The following is a 21,070-nucleotide window of genomic DNA, read 5'->3' on the forward strand; positions in this document are numbered from 1 at the left end:
CTGCTCTGAATCTCTATAACACACTTTCTATAATTCATACTGCACTTCTTTATATTATCTATATTGTTTTTATGCAGACAAGCGTTAATTATATCTCAAACTAGACAGTAGGTTCCTTTGAGAAGAAGAGACTTTACAGTATCTAGCACTATAAGGTTGGCATGTACTTTTGGCAAACATCACCTTACGATTCAACTGGAGTGAGAAGGATGATGTTTACTGATGCCAGGGAGAGTAAGACATAAATTACACATATAGGGTCAGCATCTAAGAGGCTGCTGTCTGGACAAAGGGGCTAGTATAATTTTGATTTTCTAATACTAAAAACAAAACTAAGGTATAATTCTCAACAGTACAATACTTAAATGAAAAAAAGGATGCACAATTCATTACGATCAAGATGAAATATTAAGTATAAATACTACTCTATTTAACATCAGAATTTGTAGGCAATAATCCAGAAACGACACGCTGAAGATATGGTCATTCAATAAAAAGCAGTGTTCACATTGCGTGCATGCTCCTTGTGACGATAATCCTCGAAAACCCATGTTACCTCTTCTACCTTCCTTCGCAGCATGCCTATAGGAGAAAAAGTCACACAGTAATTAATCTAAGGCCAAAATATCCCATGAACATAATTTACATATTCCTTTCAACACATGATTAACAAAATTTTACATAGCAATTTCAATAGCTTTAAGTTTTAGAAAACACATAAGAAAAAAACACTCATCTATCTGGAAACTGTGAAAACAATGGACAAGACTGTTTTTTTTTTTTTCTGCTCTCCCTAGCTTTCAGGCAAATAACTGTCTAGTTGACATTTACGTTTTGTTAGGATGAGGTGTTAACTGCTTTTTGACTCATTACACCCTAAAAGTGACATACAGGGTAGTCATTAAATTGGGAGTATAGGTTTTGGTGGGTCTTAGCTACCTATAAGCAAATGAGTGCACTCAGTATATTTACATTTCTGTTCTTTTCCAATAATGATTTATTTAACTTGGTGGTTCTTAAATTTTCTCAGGGGCAGAGTACCACAGAATACCATTAATTTTACCATATGAAACAGTTAACTTTCTGCTAGTAAAACTAAGCTGTTGAAGTAAGCATGATACTCTGAGTTTTTCTATTAACACACACAAATAAACTTGGTCATTTCTTTTAGTGTCCATTAATGGTTACTCGTGAATAAGCCATAACTGGTGCCCAAGAAGAAAAAGAATTTACAAGAGAAATACTAAAAAATTTAAATGATATACAGTTGAGTCTTGGAAAACATAGGTTTAAGCTGCACAATTCACTATACATGAATTTTCTTCCACTTCTGCCACACTTGAGACAAGACCACCCTCTCCTCTTCCTCCTCACCCTGTTCAACATGAAGATGACGACAATGAAGAACTTTATGATGATCCAATTCCACTTAATAACTGGTAAATGTTTTTTTTCTTCCTTATGATTTTCTTAACAACATTTTCTTTTTCTCTAGCTTACTTTATCATAAGAATACAGTATATAATAATACATATAACATGCAAAATACGTATTAATCGACCATGTTAGTGGTAAGGCTTCCATCAACAGTAGTCTATTAGTAGTTACGTTCTGGGGAGTCAAAAGTTATATTTGGTTTTTTACTGTGTAGGGATTAGCACCCCTAAACCCTTCATTGTTGAAGGGTCAGCTGTAATATACTTTAATTTTCTTCACCCAATTAGAAAAACCTAATGTTACCCAGTTTTTAAAGTATAATACCTCATTTTATCTTATAAAGACATTCTGCAAGATAATGCAAGATAAGGACAGTGATTTCAATACTGGCTGTCTATAAAAGGCCAGAAAAACATTATGTTCAGCCTGGCAAAATATATCTCCTTTTTGTTGTAATAACTAACTGCGGGGTGCAATTTTTTCCCCTAAATAACAGTTTTTAATATGATGGAAGCACAGATGAGCACTACAACAAACCATTAACTCGAGATCAGAAGTGTCAACGTAGGCACATTCTAGTAATTTGCTGATTGATACATATTAAATGCAAAGGGGTACATTTATAACGATTTTAAAAATCAATAAACTGTCAAGAAATACAAGTCAGCATTATTAAGAGAGCCTTACTATTAGCATTTTGTCATGTCTTCTAACTGAATTCCCAGGACTATTTCTATATTAACATACTTTAAATTTTTTAGGACTTTCATTCTTTAAGGGCAAATACTGCACCTAGGTACTTAATGCACAGAATTTTGGTCCCATGACAAGCATCAGTGATTGACTGGTTCCTGCCAGCATATTAAATATGGCATACACATATTGACATTATTAAAAAAACTGTACTAAACAATATGAAAATAAGAAAACAATTTCATTCACAATAGCATCAACAAGAATTATAATACTTAGGAATAAACTTAACAAATGAAGTATAAGACCTGTACACTGACAACAAAAAACATTTCTAAGAAAAACTAAAGAATATCTAAAAAAGTGGAGATATATTCCATGTTCATGGATTAAAAGACTCACTATTGTTAAGATGGCAATTCTCCACAAATTGATCTACAGATTCAATGTAATCCCTATGAAAATTCTAGCAGGCTCTTTTTATAGAAATAGACAAGCTTAATTTAAATGTATATGGAGAGGCAAAGGATCCAGAAAAAAACAATCTTGAAAAATAAGAACAAACTGTAGGACTTAACACTATCTAATTTTAAAACTTAATCAAGTAATCAAGACAGCATGATATGGGCAATAATAGCCATAGAGATCAATGAAACAGAAACAAAGTCCAGAAATAAAACCTTATAAGGTACCAAGGCAATTCAATGGTAGAAATCATAATCTTTTTCAACAAATGGCTCTGGGACAACTGGATATCTACATCCAAATGAAATAAAACCCCCACCTTTAACTATATACAAAAATCAACTCTAGATGGATTATCAATCTAAATGTAAGTGCTAAAACTATATTTTAAAAAACAACAAGAGGCTGGGTGCTATGCCTCATGCCTGAAATCCCAGCACTTTGGGGGGCCGAGGCAAGAGGATCACCTGAGGTCAGGAGTTCGAGACCAGCCTGGCCAACCTTGTGAAACCCTGTATCTACTAAAAATACAAAAATTAACCAGGTGTGGTGGCAGGCGCCTATAATCCCAGCTACTCAAGAGGCTGAGGCAGGAGAATCACTTGAACCCGGGAGGTGGAGGTTGCAGTGAGCTGAGATTGTGCCATTGCACTCCAGTCTGGGTGACGAGAGAAACTCTGTCTCAAAAAAAAAAAAAAAAAAAACCAAGAAATGTCCATCAACTGATGAATGGATAAACAAAATATGGTATGATTGTACAATGAAATGATACACAGCAATAAAAAGGAAGTACTGATACATGTTACAACATAGATGAACCTTGAAAATATTATGCTAAATGAAAGAAACCAGACACAAAAGGCCACATATAATATGATTCAATCTATATAAACTCTCCAGAAAAGGCAAATCTATAAAGACAGAAAGTAGATTAGTGGTTGCATGGGGTTTGGGATAGAAATGGGGAATAACTGCAAATAACGCCAAGAGAAAATTTTGGTGGTAACAAAAGTGTTCTAATACTGGATTGTTTGATGTCTGTACAACTCTATAGGCCTAACTAAATGGCTATTGGTTAAGGTGGTGTATTTATGTATTTTAAAATATTTTAAAACAATTATTTATTATTCTCAAAAGATTTTGGTGAAGCTGCTTCCAGCCAGTGTCATTCTGTTTTGGAGACAGATGTTTTCTTCAACTTAGCCTTTTGCAAATACTTTAGGTAAAGATTCAAAAAAGATTAGGAAAAGAGATTTAGTCATTAAACCCAAACACAGATTTCTAGAAACTGTAATTAATGCTTTAAGAAAATTTTAAGTTATACATATAAAAATTATTAGATGAGATTAAATTCACTGTCAAAGAACACAATGTACTTTCATAAACAATGCTATATAGTATATCTCTCATTTCTTCCAGAAAAAAAATTGAGGCAGTGAGATAAAAAAATATCCTGACAGGAAAACAGTTAAAGACACAAACAGGCAACTTATAAAATGACACACAAATTACTTATACACATTTTCAAAATACTCGACCTCATTAGTAACCAGAGGAATGCAAATTAAACCAGGAAAATATTATTTTAACCTATAAATTTTGGCAAAGAATGATCATGATGGTGGTGGTGGTGGTGGTGGTAGTAATTACAGGAGTGGTACTGGAAAGAGTGCAGAAAAATGGGTCCCCCCCAATGAATTTCTGGTGAAAATATAAATTAGTACAACCTACCTGGAAGGATAGATACCAAAAGCTTTTAAAACAGACATTACTACTGATTTAGCATTTTAACTTCTAAGAATTTTATTTATGTCCAGTAATCATGGATGTACACCTTAAAATTTACCTACAGCTAGGTTTTTACTGCAGCGTGATTTAAAACAGCAAAAAGTTTGAAACATTAACTAATACCTAACAATGGGCTATTAACTAAACAAACTATAGTATATCCATATAATGCAATATTTAGCAGCCATTAAATGTAGAATGGTTAATAACATGGAAAGATGGTCATGTACACATGTCTGTTAGCTTTGTATCTCTTTCTCCACCAAAAGCTAAATACAGTATGCTGTGTAAATATCAGGCAACAAATAAATTGAAACCATATATTGGACGCTAAGCTCATGCCAGGCATTGCTAAATTCTGAAGATAAAAAAATAATTAAGATATTATCTCTATCAAGAAGCTCAAATTCCAGTAAACAGACATGTAGACAAATAACTGAAATATTATATGATAAATGCTAATACTACATTATGTAGAACACAGCCTGGATACAAAGAAGGGGATAAACAATTATTAGAATGTTGAGCCAAGGAAGTCAAGGAAGGCTTCACAAACCATCTTGACATGGGAGCAGCTACCAGGCAGACGATGATGGGGTAGAGTACTCCAGGCAAAAGAAACTGAACATCCGAAAATATAGATGAGGAAAGAATATCAGGTGTTTAGAAAACCATAAATACTTCTCCAAGATGAGGCTAGAGAACCAGATAGGGGTTAGATTATGCAGGGTACTTTGTGTATCATGCAAAGAATCGAATTTATCATTGGGCAATGGGAACTAGTGAAGGGTTTTAATAAAGAGATGACTAGAATAGAGTGTGACTTTATCAAGATCATCTTGACAGTATTGTGAAAGTGAATTAGAATGGGGTAAGACTAGGGGAAGGAGACCACTAAGGTTACCAGTTAGAGATTAAGCACATGCATTTACCACTGCTCCATTTCAAAACATTTGTCAAATAGCAGTAAAGATATTTTTAAAAGAAGAAGAAAAAGACAAAAGCATAAAATCCGAAGGACAAAACAAGAAAGGAGACAACAAAAAAACTATGAAAATTGCAACTGGATTTGTATGAGAGAACCCTAGAAAGAATATGGAATTAGTAGAACTAGGTAATTCAAAGTGATATTGAAAGTGGAGCTAAAAACAGAATTGTGAAAGCATAAGAAACAGACCCCTCCTCTCATCCACATCCTACATCTGGGCAATTCTCCCTACCCAACTCCTGGAGATAATTTTCCTTTGGAGAGGGTGAACCAAATAAGCTATGGATCAGGGACACCAGGCAGAGAAGAGGGCAAGTATTCTGTACAAAAACGGGAATTAAGTCAAAGTTATACAGGGATAAAGTGAAAGCCTACAAGCTGAACACTGAGCCTGCAGTCTCTTCTATAACAGTTCTCAGAACACCGGCTTAACACCAGGCTTATCTCTAGCCAGGAGCTGGAAGTTTCTTCTCCAGAGAATTTGACCAGCTAAGGAGATAAATCCTGAAGATAACAGTTAGAGGTCTCCCAATGAAAAGGTCTAGCTAAATTATCCTATAGTAAGTTAACAAGCCCCACCTACAAAACTTTTCAATGTATCATTCTTGAATATAAATGGACAACCAAGAATCACCAGATATTTGAGGAAAGCCTCTAACATGAGAAAGACTGAAACAAAACAGAAGTATAAAGAAAGCTAAAAGAAATACTCTAGAAAGAATAAAATATACATTTAAAAAATCATTAATATCCTCAAAGAGATAATACTGAATTCATGAAATAAGAACAGGATGCTATTTACAAAGTATGTATATATAATCATAAAACAACAAAACAAGCTCTTGCAAAATTAAACTTATAGCAGAAATCGAAGATCAGTAGAAAGACAAAAAGTTGAGTACATACCCCAGAAAATTTAACAAAAATATAACGAGAAAATAGGAGAGAAATTAAATTTAGATCAGTCCAGGGCATCAAACATTAGAAAAAGAGTATTTCCAGAAAGAATGAGCAAAAACTTAATTCAAGAAAATAGACCCAAACTGAAAGAAATGAACTCCTTGAGTCACCAATAATGGGCTCAGTGGATGAAACAGATCCACACCAAAACGCGTCATCTGATATTTCAGTATTTTGAGGAAGATCCTAAAACCTTCCATTGAAAAACACAATGAAAAGTTCACATGAGGTTCAGGAATCAAAATGGCCCTCAAAATTAGAAAACAACAGAACAACTTCTTCAAAAGTTCCAGGGAAAATTATTTCCAAGCTAAAATTCAATACCTGATATTATCGATTAGATGTGAAGGTAGAATAAACACCTTTTCAGACAGGCAAGGTCTCAAAAAGTTTACTTCCTATGCACTCTTTCTGGAAACTGCTAGAATATGTGCTATATCAGAAACCAGGGAATACACCAAGAAACAGAAATATAAGTAAGAGCCATGAAACTGGAGAACCAACAAAGAGTAGAGTCAATATAAGAATGCTGTGGAAGACAGACCATAGCCGAGCAGCAGACCAAGAAAGCAACAATTAAGGACTGTAGTATGGAGATTAGAGGACTCTGGCAGAGATGAATCAAAGATGCAACTGATAGATTTACAGTAAAAGCAGGGACTTAGAGAATAAATTATTGAAAGTATATAGAAAACTAAGTAAATAAAGAAATAAGATTCAAAGGAAAATAAAACTTGTAAAAGGAAGAAGACATAATATAGTATGCTACATGGCCAGGCTGCAAATAACATTTGTGCAATCACAATTCAAATATTAAATATTGATTTATGTGAAATTTATAATATATACATATTAGGATGAGGAAAATATGTGTGTGTGTATATATATAATATGATATGATATGATATGATATGATATGATATGATATAAAAGAGTTAAATCCTCCCCTCCACCCATTTTGGAAAGTCAGTACAGAAGGCCTAATATGGAAAAACTAAAAAGCAACACTACATGATGTTTAAAAATATAAAAACAAATAGTTGCAAAATTTAGCTAAAATAATTGAAAGTGATTGCCCCTAGGGAGTAAGAAAATAAGGTATGGACAAGGAGCTGATGTTTCTCATAAACCTGAAAAAAATTATATTTTCAAGGTGGGGGACAAAGAAAGCCTGAAATAGGGATGTGGTAGTGGGAAACTAGTGAAGAGAAAGGATTCAAGAGCTATTTAAGAAGTATAATCATCATCACTTACTGAAGAAATAGAAATAGCCTGCTTTAGATTCCTGAGGAAATAGCAGTATTTTGCTGAGAAAAAGAAAAGGAGTTACAGATCTGGGAGACCCTGGAGAATATGAAAATGAGTTTAGTTTCAGACAAGTTTAATTTGAGCCTTTGGGATATCTATGTGCAGATGTTTGTTAACATGGAGCTTTATAATGGATAGTAAAAGAACCATTAGTGAAACTGACAGTTGGAGATAACAACTAGGGTTTTTAAATTGCTGATTATCAGAAATGCCTTAAAAGAGAATGCAGGGCCGGTACTCAAGATGGCAGCTCCGGGAGGGCATGGCCAGTGACTAGCAGGCGAGGCGCTGTGGGACCAAGGCCGTGGCCCACTAGCGGGGTCTGGAGGACGGAGAAGAGGAGGAAGAGGAGGAGCAGTTGGTTCTAGTGGAATTATCAGGAATTATTGATTCAGACTTTCTCTCAAATGTGAAAATAAATGCAAGGTTTTGGGCATTGACACTGAGAGGCCCATTCGGCAAATGGGCACAGCTGTGTCTTTGCTGGGGAGTATGAAGACACTCTTGGGACCTGTGTTATATTTGAAGAAAATGTTTACCATGCTGATACACAAGGCAATAATAAAACAGTGCTAAAATATAAATGTCATACAATGAAGAAGCTCAGCATGACAAGAACTCTTCTGATAGAGAAGAAGGAAGGAGAAGAAAACATAGGTGGGATGGAATGGTTGCAAATAAAGGATAATGATTTCTCCTATCGACCCAACATGATTTGTAGCTTTCTACATGAAAATGAAGACGAAGAAGTGGTAGCTTCAGCCCCAGATAAATCTTTGGAATTGGAAGAGGAAAAGATTCAAATGAACGAGAGTTCAAACCTGAGTTGTGAACAGGAGAAACCAATGCACTTGGAAATAGAAGATTCTGGTCCTCTTATTGATATACCTTCTGAGAAAGAAAGTTGTTTTTATGGAAACTCAAATGCTGCCTTAGAAATCACTCCTAGATGAAATGTTTCCCATAATAACTTGTCAAGAACTTTTTAGAGTTCTTACATAAAAATAATTGCTGTGTAGCTTTCAGTCTTTTAATATTTTATTGCATTTTACTGGCTATACACACATATCCAGTCATAACACAACTTATTTTACCAGAATCATTTGGGACCAGACATGAATTGGATTTTTAAAATACAGTTTGGGCCGGGTGCAGTGGCTCACACCTGTAATCTCAGCACTTTGGGGGGCTGAGGTGGGAGGATCACTTGGGCCTAGCAGTTTGAGACCAGTCTGGGTAACGTGGGGAGGCCCCGTCTCTACAAAAAATTTTTTAGAATTAGCTGGACATAGTGTCGTGTGCCTGTGGCACCAGCTACTGGGCAGGTGACCTGGGAGGATGGCCTGGGATGGGAGGTCGAGGCTGCAGTGAGTTGCGTTTGCGCCTCTGTACTCTTGCCTGGGTGACACAGTGAGACCCTGTCTCAAAAAATAAGTAAAATGAAATATTTGTAAATGACTTTAGGGACCCTTCTGAGACATTTAAATTCAAGGTTTTATTAAGGTAAGTATATAAGTTTTCCTTTGAGGCTGTTACAAATTACTTCAAACTCAGTGAGTTAACACAAATGTATTTGTCTTGTAGTTTTGTAGGTGAAAAGTGTGACATGGGTCTTACCTGGCCTAAATTCAAAGTGCTGGCAGGAATGCATTCCTTTATGGAGTTTTTGGGGTTGGAGGCAAATCCATTTCCTTGTTTATTCAGGTGTTGGCAGAATTCAGTTCTTTGCAGTTGAAGGATCAAAGTCTCCTTTCCTTGCTGTCTGTTAGCTGAGGGCCATTTCTAGCTTCTGAAGGCTGCCTTCATTCCTTGGCTCATGATCCCCTTTTCTTCAGAGCCTGCAATAGTGGGTGAAGTCCCTCTCCCATTTTGAATCATTCCTGTTACTTCTTCCGTCATCCCTCTCTCTGACCTACCCTGCTGTCTTCCATTTCCACTGTTAAATGTCTGTTTGATTACTCTGGGCCCACGTGGATAATCTCCCTATTTTAAGGTTGATAACTTTTTTTTTTCCTTTGGGACAGGGTCTCACTCTGTTGCCCAGGCTGGAGTGCAGTGGCGTGACCACGGCTTACTACAGCCTTGAACTCCCCGGCTCAGGCAGTCCTCCCACCTCAGCCTCCTGAGTAGGTGGGACTGCAGGCACGCACCACCATGCCTGGCTGTTTTTTTATATATTTTTTTTAAGAGATGGGGTCTCATTATGTTGCCCAAGCTGGTCTTGAACTCCTGGGTTCTGGTGATCCTCCTGTCTTGGCCTCTCAATGTGCTGGGATTGCAGGCATGAACCACTGCACCCCGCAGTGTATAACTTTAATTCTGGCCAGGTGTATAACATTAATTCTGGCCAGGCACAGTGGCTCACGCCTGTGATCCTGGCACTTTGGGAGGCGAGGCAGGTGGATCACGAGGTCAGGAGTTTGAAACCAGCCTGGCCAACAGGGTGAAACCCTGTCTGTACTAAAAATACAAAAATTAGCCAGGTGTGGTGGCGCACACCTGTGGTCCCGGCTACTCAGGGGGCTGGGGCGGGAGAATTGCTTGAGCCTGGGAGGCGGAGGTTGCAGTGAGCTGAGATTGTGCCACTGCACTCCAGCCTGGGTGACAGAGCGAGACTCCATCTCAAAGACAAAACAAAACAAAACAACATTAATTCCATCTGCAAAGTCTCTTTTGCTAGGTCATTTAACATACACAGGCATAATACTAGGGATTAGGGCATGGAAGTCTTTGGGGCCTATTTTTAGTCTACTACAATAAGTATTTTATCTAGGAACAGAAAAAGAATTTTGAAGTGCTTAAGGATAAAAGAACAATTCCAAATATTCCAGATGTAATTTTGATCCTTTCCCACCTGAGAAAGATTATTGAAATTCAGCTGTATTAGTCATTTTATCATGGCAGTAAACTAAATCTGTGCTAGTTTATATTTTTAAGTAAATTATTCACACCCTTTGATACTTTGTTACAGGTTGAGCTGTGTAAAATTGCCAATATTTGATTGTTTCCGACTACAAAAAACAGCAATTTCCTATAGTTTAACCTAGTACCAATAAGTTAAAACATACTTCATGTTAATTACATCTCACAATTGATGGAGATAAAACTATTTTAACAGATAAGAGAGCTAACGTTCTAGGATGAATAATTTTTTTTTTTTAAATCAAGTTCTGGCTCTGTCGCCCAGGCTGTAGTGCAGTGGTGCAGTCTGGGCTCACTGCAACCTCCGCATCCTGGGCTTAAGCCATCCTTCCACTTCAGCCTCCCTAGTGGCTGGGACTACAGGCGTGTGTGACCATGCCCAGCTTATTTTTGTATTTTTTCTAGAGACGGGGTTTTGTCGTGTTGCCCAGGCTGGTGTCGGACTCATGAGCTCAAGTGGTTCTCCTGCCTCGACAAGGTGCTATAATTACAGGTGTGAGCCATCATGCCTGGCCCAAAGAATTTTTTTCCTTCAAAAGTTTTGTATTTAATTGGAAAATGACTTACCTTGATAAAAAGCATTTTCAAATCATAAGCAGATGATTATAAGCAATCATCTATATCCCAATATCTATATGACTTTTTACTTTTTTTATTTTTTGATAGTCTGTCACTCTTGTTGCCCAGGCTGGAGTGCGGTGGCACGATCTTGGCTCACCGCAACCTCCGCCTCCCAGGTTCAAGTGATTATCATGCCTCGGCCTCCCAAGTAGCTGGCATTATAGGCACGTGCCACCATGCCCAGCTAATTTATATGACTTTTTTTTAGTCTCAGCTTTTAATAAAGAGCTTATTGTTTCCCCCATATGTATGTATAGGAGAGCATGCTAATTGCCTGACCCAATGATCTGTTCTCCCTTTTTTGCTTTGTATCAGAATCCCAGAATTTATTCAGGTTAGCAATGTGCCTAGCTTTCCTTGCAGATACATGTGGTCATATGACTAAGTTCTGGAGTTGACATGGAATAAGAAGTGCTGAGTGATGGAAAAAAAAGAAAAAAGAAAATAACAAGTGCTTAGTGGTGCTTCTGGGAAGTTTCTTTAAACTTAAAGGCTTAAGGGGAAGCAGGTAGGCTCATCTTCTGTTCCTGATAGAACATGGATGTGGTAGCTAGAGCTCCAGCAGGATTCTTGGACTTCAAAGTAACCTTGGAAATAGAAGCCATGAATGGCAGAGCAGCAATATAGGAGACTGGGTCCTGATACTGTGAGATTACCCTGGACTGCTATGAGTAAAGGGTTAATAAAACCTTTTCTTTCTCCCTGGTGAAATGACCTTGAGTTTGGCTTTCAGCACTGTTTCTCTGGAAACCTACTAGGCAAGGTAATAATGGAATGTCAGCTGTAATATTAGGCAATATTATTTATGATTAAAAATGAGCCCTTAGCTGGGCGTGGTGGCAAAAATAAATAAATAAATAAGGAGAATGCAGTAGTCCTCCCTTAGGCATGGTTTCACTTTACGTGACTTCAGTTATCGGTGGTCAACTGTGGTCAGAAAATGTTAAATGAAAAATTCTAGAAATAAACCATGTATAAGTTTAAAATTGTGCAACTTTCTGAGTAGTGTGATGAAATCTTACACAGTTCAGCTCTGCCCCACCCAGGATGTGAATCATCCCTTTGTCTAACATATCCATGCTGTATATGCTACCCTCCAACCCATAAGTCACTTATTAAAAAGGAGAGTTTGCAAATTAATAGAATCTAAGTTCTTACCTTAAGAAAACAGAAAAAGAGCAAAATTAACCCAAGCCAAGCAGAATGAAGAAAATAACAAAGAGTTGTTATCAATGAAATTGCAAACAGAAACATCACAGAAAAACATCGAGACAAAAAACTGACTCTGAAAAAAAAATCAATAAAATTAATAAACCTCTAGCAAGACAGAAAACAAAATAGAAAAAACACAAATCACCAAAACCAGGAAACAGGGTATATCACTACAGATCCTACTGCCATTAAAAGGGTAAAAGGGAAATCCTATCAACAAATTTATACTTATAAAGTCAACCACTTAGCAGGAATGCACCAATTCCTAAAAGACTATAAACTATGAGAACTCAGCCAAGATGAAACAGATAATCCGAATAGTCCTAGAAACATTACAGAAATTCCATTTGTAATTTAAAAGCTCTCAAAAACAAAATATCCAGGCCCAGATAATTTTACTGGAAAATTCTACCAAGCACTTAAAGAAGAATTAATACCAATTATTCACAAATCCTTCTAAAAAATAAAGGCTAGTATTATACTATTACCAAAACCTGGCAGAAACAGTAAAAGAAAAGAAAACAAAAAATGCCCCAAACTACCAACCAATACATATCATGAACACTTGAAAAATCTCTCATACATTTAAAAATCCTCAACAAAATACTAGCAAACCAAATCCTGCAATGTATAAAAGGAATTATAAACCCTGACCAAGTAGAATTTATTCCACATATGTAAGGCTGACTCAAGATTGAAAATATATCAACGTAGCCTGGGCGTGGTGGCTCACGCCTGTAATCCCAGCACTTTGGGAGGCTGAGGCGGGTAGATCACCAGATGTCAGGAGTTCGAGACCAGTCTGACCAACAAGGTGAAACCCTGTCTCTATTAAAAATACAAAATCAGCTGGGCGTGGTGGCATGTCTGTAATCCCAGCTATTTGAGAGGCTGAGGCAGGAGAATCGCTTGAACCTGGGAGGTGGAGGTTGCAGTGAGCCGAGATTGCGCCATTGCACTCCAGCCTGGGCCACAAGAGTGAAACTCTGTCTCAAAACATAACATAAAATAAAATTATTATATCTCAATGTAATCCACTATATCATGAGTTAAAGAAGAAAAATCATGATTATGTCAATTGCTACAGAAAAGGAATTTGACGAAATCCAGTACCTGTTCATGGTAAAACAAACAAACAAACAAAAACTCCCAGAGGGGAATTACCTCAACTTGATAAAGGGCAACTACAAAAAAAAAAAAAAAATCTACAAATAACATCATACTTAAGGTGAAAGACTGAAGACTTTCCACATAAGATCAGGAACAAGGCAAGGATGTCTGCTGTTATCACTACTACTCAACATAGTCTACTGGAAGTTCTAGCCAGTGCAAAAGACAAGAAAAAGAAATAAACGACACACAGATTGGAAAGGAAAAAATAATACTCTATTTGCAGATGACATAACTGCCTATAAGGAAAATTCCGAGGAATCCACACAAAAAAACCTCCTAGAACTAACAAGTGAGTTCAGCAATGTCAAAATATATAAAATCAACACACAAAAATTGTGTTGATTTTACACTAACAAAAACTTGTGTAACATAATACCATTCATAATCACTACAAAGTAATAAAATACTAAGGTATAAATCTAACAAAACCAAAACATGTATGTGATGTGGGTGATAAAAATTACAAAATGCTCATGAAAGAAATCAAAGAACACCTAGATAAATTTTGGGACATATGTTCATAGATGGGGAGACTCAATACAGTAAAGATGTTAATTCTCCCCAAATTGATCTATAGGTTAAATGCAATTCCTATCAAATCCCAGGAAATTTTTATGGAAACTAAAACAATCTTGACAGAGAAGAATAAAGTGGGAAGAATCATTCTACCAGATACTAAGGCTTCTTACTGTATGGCTATAGTAATGAAAGCATTGGGGGAAAGACACATAGACCCATAGTATAGAGACCTCAGAAAAAGACCCACACAAATATGTCAAACAGGTTTTTTTTTTTAAGGCACAAAAGCAATTTAATTGAGGAAGGATACTTTTTCAAAAATGGTGCTGGAACAACTGGATATTTGTAGGAAAAAAAGAGGAAGAAGAATCTTAATCTAAGCCTCCTATTTTATATAAAAATTAAATCAAAATGCGTCACAGCCTTAAATGTAAAATAATAAAACTTGTAGAAAAAATATATAGGAAAAAATCTTGGGGATATGGGGCTAGGCAAAAAGTTCTTAGACTGGACACCAGAAACATAATCCATAAAATAAAACTGATCAAATGAATTGCATCAAAATTAAAAAACTTTGTTCTGTGAACAACTCTACTAAGAAAATGGATAGGCTACAGACTGCGAGAAAATATTTGCAAACCACATATGTGACAAAAGACTTGCATCTAGAACACATGAAGATTCTCAAAACACAACAGTAAAAAATAAACAATTTGATTACAAAATGGACAGAGGACACAAACAGGCATTTCATTGAAAAGTTTATACTGATGGGAAGTAAGTACAGGAAAAGGTTCAGCACCATCATTCATCAGGGAAATGCAACTTAAAACTGCCATGATATCACTACACCTCCATTACAAGAGCTAAAATGAAAAATAGCGAAAATACCAAATGCTGATGAGGCCACAGACAAACTGGATCACTCATACACTGCTGGGGGACACGTAAAATGGTACAGCCACTCTGGAGAATAATGTGGCAGTTTCTAAACCCACAACTACCATATGATCCAGCAATTGTATTCCTGGATATCTATCCCAGAGAAATGAAAACTTACATTCACAAAAGAACCTGTACATAAATGTTCACAGTAGTTTTATTCATAATGTCCTAAAACTGGAAACAGCCCAGATGTCCTGCAACAGGTGAATGGTTAAACCAACTGCAGTATACCCATACCATGGAATATTACTCAGCAATAGAAAGAATCAAACTATTGATACACACAGAAACACAATGAATCTTTGGAGAATTATGCTGAGGGGGAAAAAAGCCAATCCCAAAAGGTTACATGCTGTATGACTCTATTCATATATTTTGAAATGATAAAATTTTAGAAATAGAAAATAGATTTGTGGTTGCCAAGGAGTTAATTAGGAAATGCGGGTAGAGGGGTGGGTAAGGGAATTTGGTAGAAGGGAGGGAAAGTGGATGCTATGATAAAAGGGGGAACATGAGGAAATGTGGTATGAAACTGTTCTGTATCTTGACGATGGTGGTAGATATACAAATCTACATGTGATAAAACTGTACAGAACTAAATACACACACACAAGTAAAACTGGGGAAATCTGAAGTAGATTAGATTTTATCAATGTGAATATCCTAGTTGTAATACTGTACTACAGTTTTACAAGATGTTGCCTCTGAGGAAAACTAGGTAAAGAATTAACATGACTTCTATATTATTCTACAACTACCTCAATAGAAACTTCAATTAAAAAAAGACCAACACACACAAATAAGTTTTGATTCCCAACCTCTTTTCCTACAACTGCCAGCTCAGTAGCCATATAATATGACCCCCAATTTATGCTAGGGAGGCAACAGTTTTACCAAATCTGTTCTAACTGCTTAATATGGCTGGCCACCTTTTCAGCCTTCACCGTATGTTTCCTAATTGTTGCCTGCCTGCTAAGCCAGTGCCACATTTTTAGGTTTCAGTTATTGTCCAATCTACCTTCTATGTTAGTTAGGTTGTTAGTTAGGCTGTTTAAAGGCAATCTTGAAATCTTAGGGGCTTGCCATAATTAGGGTTTATTTCTCATTCAGAAACAGAGGAAGGGAAGAATACAGGGAGAGGGGAGAGGGAAGAGGATGAAAGAGAGAGAATACTGTCTTTTCACTACTCATAGCTTCTTTTAAGATACCCAGTTTATTAAAATCAAAGTTACACTCAGAATAAATGTACCTGAATTCTTAGTGCTAAGTATGTCTGATGGGAGAAAGAGTATTTACAGAAATGTACAAAGCTCCATTTCTGCCATGAGAATGCACATACTGGTCTTGCCACTGATATATTAAGGTGGTGACAAGACATTCTGCTTGTGTGTAGCACTGCCCTTCACACAAAATTAATAAAAAATAGATTTCAAGGAAGAGTGTAAAAAGAAAAGATGGTGAAAGCATCCTGAATTCATGGAGGCAGAGGAGAAAAAGGTAGTAGAATTATTATATCTTAAGTGGTCTTTATTCAGTCATCCTGTTCAAATTATTACTTATTCAAGTCTCATTTCAAATTCTACATTTTCTAGGAAATCAACTGAATATTATGTTCTTCTTCCTTTACCATACCTCTACTCCCTCACTTTGTATCTGTTCAAGGCAGAGGTGCCATTAATATTTATACCTCCTACACTGAGATACACAATGACTTGGCATATAGTAGATGCTTTGTATTTAGAGTCACAACTACTGTGCTGTTTCAACTAGCATCTAAAAGAACATCTTCCAATTATATAGCACTCAGTTTTCAAAATGCCAATATATATTACCCTATTTGATTCCCACAATACCCTGGGATGGAACAAATAATTAAAAACTCAAGAAGGTTAAGTTACCTCTCAAAGGCCAAAGCTAATGAATTTCTACCATGACCTGTATCTTTAGATTCCCATATAACAGTGCTTTTTCTGTTACAGTGCACCTGTTTGCCAAATGCTGTGAAACTTTTTAATAAAAAGTATTATGCTGAGCTAATAACTGGCACTGCAGCAAATACTATTGGTTGTCCCTTCAAACACTGAAGTGCTTAGAATGTGGCTGGCCTATCTGAATCCCATCTGGCAAAGTTTAATTGGTGAAATACCATCAGTTTATCTTATCCATGAGGTGGCCATTGAGATGGGCCCCCAAAAAAGCATTAGAGTAAGACTCCAGTGTACTATGTTTGTTTTTTGGTCAGTAACATAAATAAAATTACTTTGGAGAAAAAGCCGTCCTTCTCACAAACAATATATATTCTGCTATTTGGAAGTGATTTAAATTATGTTACATATTTCATCTGGGGAGTCTCTCCAGCTTAAGGAAATTCACTTGGGCACAAAATGTACATAAGTAGGATTAGTGAGAAATCTAATTTTGCAGATGTATTGAGTGTATTTCAAATCTGGATTTACATATAGAAAAGGAAGTTTGGGAAGTGGAGCTCTGAGAATGTTAACCATCACATACACGTGCTTTCCTAACAGGAGCTGAATACTTGCTCAATTCTAATTTTAGTACCCTAATCAAACCTACAAGAAGTTCTTTAGAATCAAGAGACAAAGGTGTGACAACAAATCTATTTTGTCTGTAAAGAGGAACAAAGATGAGCAAGTGGCTAATAAACAGTGGAAAGACATAAAATACCTTTCAATTAACTGCACTGGGAACAACCAAGTGTTTCTGTTGAGGTTAAGAGACGCTAAAAGTGAACCTCACAAACAGAGATGTCTTTGTGTTGCTGCCGTGTCTCTGACAGAACAAGGGCATTTGCTTTTCAAGTATGTGAAGTGGAACGTTATACTCAAGAACACAAGAGATGACCTCACCAATCAACCAATGCCACCAAGATTTCCCAAAGAATTAAAGAAAAAGAGGAAGTAAATGAAACAACCTTGCTCAGTAAATCAGATTCTATTCTAGAACAGGAAACAGGAAGAAGGCACTTTAATTGGAATTCAAAGGCATCTTTTGGCATCTCAGCATCTGATACTCTTCAGATATGAGAGGGAGGGATGAAAGTAATTAATAAAAATATTTTTAGGCCGAGTGTGGTGGCTCATGCTTGTAATCCTCACACTTTGGGAGGCCAAGGCAGTGGATCACTTGAAGCCAAGAGTTCGAGACCAGCCTGGCCAACACCATGAAACCCTTTCTCTACCAAAAAATACAAAAATTAGCCGGGTATAGTGGTGCGTGCCTGTAGTCCCAGCTACTTGGGAGGCTGTGAGGCAGGAGAATCACTTGAACTGGAAAGCAGAGGTTGCAGTGAGCCGAGATCATGCTACTGCACTCCAGCCTGGGTGACAGAGTGAGGCCCTGTCTCAAAAAATACATATATATGTATTTTAAAAAAATCTTTCTTGTCTGGACCAAAGCTTATTAAAAAAATCCAACTCCAAAAAATCTAATTCAAAGCAATACCCTCAGACAATAAATATTAACACTGGGAAAATATGAAGTATGATTATTACATATCACACAAAACTACTTCTCTAAAATGATCCTATGACATTTTATGCAAGAGTTAGTCAAATCATGAGCGACAACTAAGAATGTTTTACATAAAAAAATAAGGTGTTCATAGCCATTCAGCTTAGTACTAATGGGATTGTATTTTGGAAATATTACAAAATCCCTATGGTGCTTATAGTTACTCTAAGGAGTAACTCTGCCCTAAATAGCAGGCTAAATGTTGTGAGCAGCTATTAAATAATTATGCAGTTCTATTCCTTAAGAGACTGCAATAATTATGGATGAAATATATTTTAGTCTTGAAGTTTTGGGATACTTTATGAAAGAAGTAAAATGCCATGAAAATACTCAGTGAACTTTCAAATAATTACAAGTATAAGATTTTTCCATTGCCCATTCCTTTATTGGGGTGTTGGATAAATATTACCAGACATGATTATGGTTTGGTATATGAAGAAACAGAAAATGCCTATCCCTCACCCCATGTCGCCTCTCTAAGAGAGAAGTAGCACCATATACTTAAAACTAGTAACAAATTGGCTCAGATGGATTGCCAACTCTGTCATAAGTGGTCCCAGAAGAACTGGAGTTGCTGCAGTTTCAATGACTACCAACTCAGAAGACAGATACGTGACTGCAGCATTGCCATCAAGTCAACCTCAAAATAATGTTGTAAATTTTTACAAAGAGAATAACAAGAGTAGAAACTGGTATTTGACTACAGTTACTACTAATTCCCAATTATCTAGACTGATCGGGAGAAAAAAAGGTATAGTTAATGTTAAACAAAGGAGGGAAATATCAAATGTAAAAATTGGTCATTACCTACACATGTTCAGACACTCCTTAATTAAATTATCTAGTACTTTGACACCTTTCTAGTTCAGTCCCATCACTTATCTAACCCATCACATAAGTTAGAGAAAGAAAGGGGCCTGGTTCTCTGTAACTTATTCATGGATATTGAAAAGTTGACTGGACTTTTATGTAATATTTTAACATATTTAAAGTATAATATTTCATTTCCAAATCATGCTTTTTTTTTAGACACAGTCTCACTGTCACCGAGGCTGGGGTGTAGTGATGCAATCATGGCTCACTGAAGCCTCGAACTCCCAAGCTCAAACCTCCTACCTCAGTCTCCCAAGTAGCTGAAACCACAGGTGTGTGCTACCACAACCAGCTATTTTTTTTTTAAGAGATGAGATCTCACTTTGTTGCCCAGGCTGGTTTTGAATCTCTGAGCTCAAGCAATCCATCCACCTTGGCCTCCTGAAGTGCTGGGATTGCAGGCATGAGAGACAGTGCCCAGCCTCCAAATCACTTTTAAAGAGCCAACTTTTTAGTTAAATATATGATCTTCTTAGTGCAACAGTTGTCATGTTTTATGATGGAAAAAAATGTGTATTAAAATTAAAGATATTAAATTATCAAAACATTTCCCAGAATCCTTTTAAAATAAAGATTTGATTATATACAAGTTGAAGATTTCTCTTTAGTAAAAAACTATAATATGTGTATTGTTAAAATAACACATCTATTACTTTTTCTATAACTATTATTTGAGTAGAAATAAATGGATTCATTGAGCTTACTCTTAAAACTTTTCAGTCCACAGATCATTTCAGCATACATGATCCAATTAACTACTAAAAAACAAAATAAAATAACAAAAAACAACCTCTCTTAAGACAGCATAATTAAACCCTGCCACTCTCAATTTCTTCATCTTGTCATTTCCTGATATGAAAAAGAAAGGCTCCTCAGGTGGGAATGGCAAAAAGGAGCCCACAGAGTCAAGAAATACCACGCTTTTTTTCTCATTCTTTTTCATGGTCTCCTTTGTCTCAGTTGAGAACCAATATGAAATCTCATCGCCTCTCCAGCTCAAATGAATTTTTAGCAAAAAAGTAACTCCAAGAAATCATTACTCTTCATTGTTTTACTCTTTTTATCTGTGTTGACTTAAAACTTTCCCCAGATACCTAGAACTTATATCCTATCCAAAGTACTATCATACTTTGATAACCTTTGTCCTGACTAAGATTTGTTTTATATTTAGTGATCCTTCATTACAATTGTTTTAAGAGCATACCAGAAGAAAGAACACCATTCTGAGAGTAAGGAAGTCTGGATCCTGGTCCTAGCTCTGCCATTAATTCGCTGTGTGTTCTTAAAGAAGTCATTCAACCTCTCTGAGCCACAGTTTCTCCATTTAAATAAAGTAAGTCCCTTTCAATGCTAACAATCTTAATTATTAAGGAAACACTGGCTGCAAGCCTTGAGATTTCATTTATGACAAAGAGAATCCCTGCCAAGAGAAAAAAATCACTATAATTTTTCTCTACAGCCCAAATTACTTTTTGACACCTTCCTCAACTCTACCCGAGAAGCACTGATCACTGTAGAAAAACATGCGACAGGAAGACAACTAAGTCAAGCATTGTTTAATCTCATTCCTGAGTGTTTTCTAGTTACTGACACTCTCACATCTCAGCAGTTCTTATAACTTGTCTAGGTAAG

General features: G+C 36.4%; 1 protein-coding gene and 1 pseudogene across 1 annotated transcript in view; one reads left to right on the forward strand and one right to left on the reverse strand.

Annotated features, from left to right (window-relative positions):
• Nucleotides 1–445: 445 nt before the first annotated feature.
• The window catches only part of NUP62CL (nucleoporin 62 C-terminal like), a 146,587-nt gene continuing 125,962 nt past the window's right edge, over nt 446–21,070 (reverse strand). The window contains exon 8 of the mRNA XM_058441453.1: nt 446–582. The gene's annotated coding sequence lies outside the window, so the exon portion shown is untranslated. The remainder of the gene's footprint in view (nt 583–21,070) is intronic.
• LOC116811145 (general transcription factor 3C polypeptide 6-like) lies at nt 6,447–8,575 on the forward strand (annotated as a pseudogene).

The sequence above is a fragment of the Hylobates moloch genome, unplaced genomic scaffold (genome assembly GCF_009828535.3).
Source record: "Hylobates moloch isolate HMO894 unplaced genomic scaffold, HMol_V3 SCAFFOLD_7, whole genome shotgun sequence".
NCBI classification, from domain to species: domain Eukaryota; kingdom Metazoa; phylum Chordata; class Mammalia; order Primates; family Hylobatidae; genus Hylobates; species Hylobates moloch.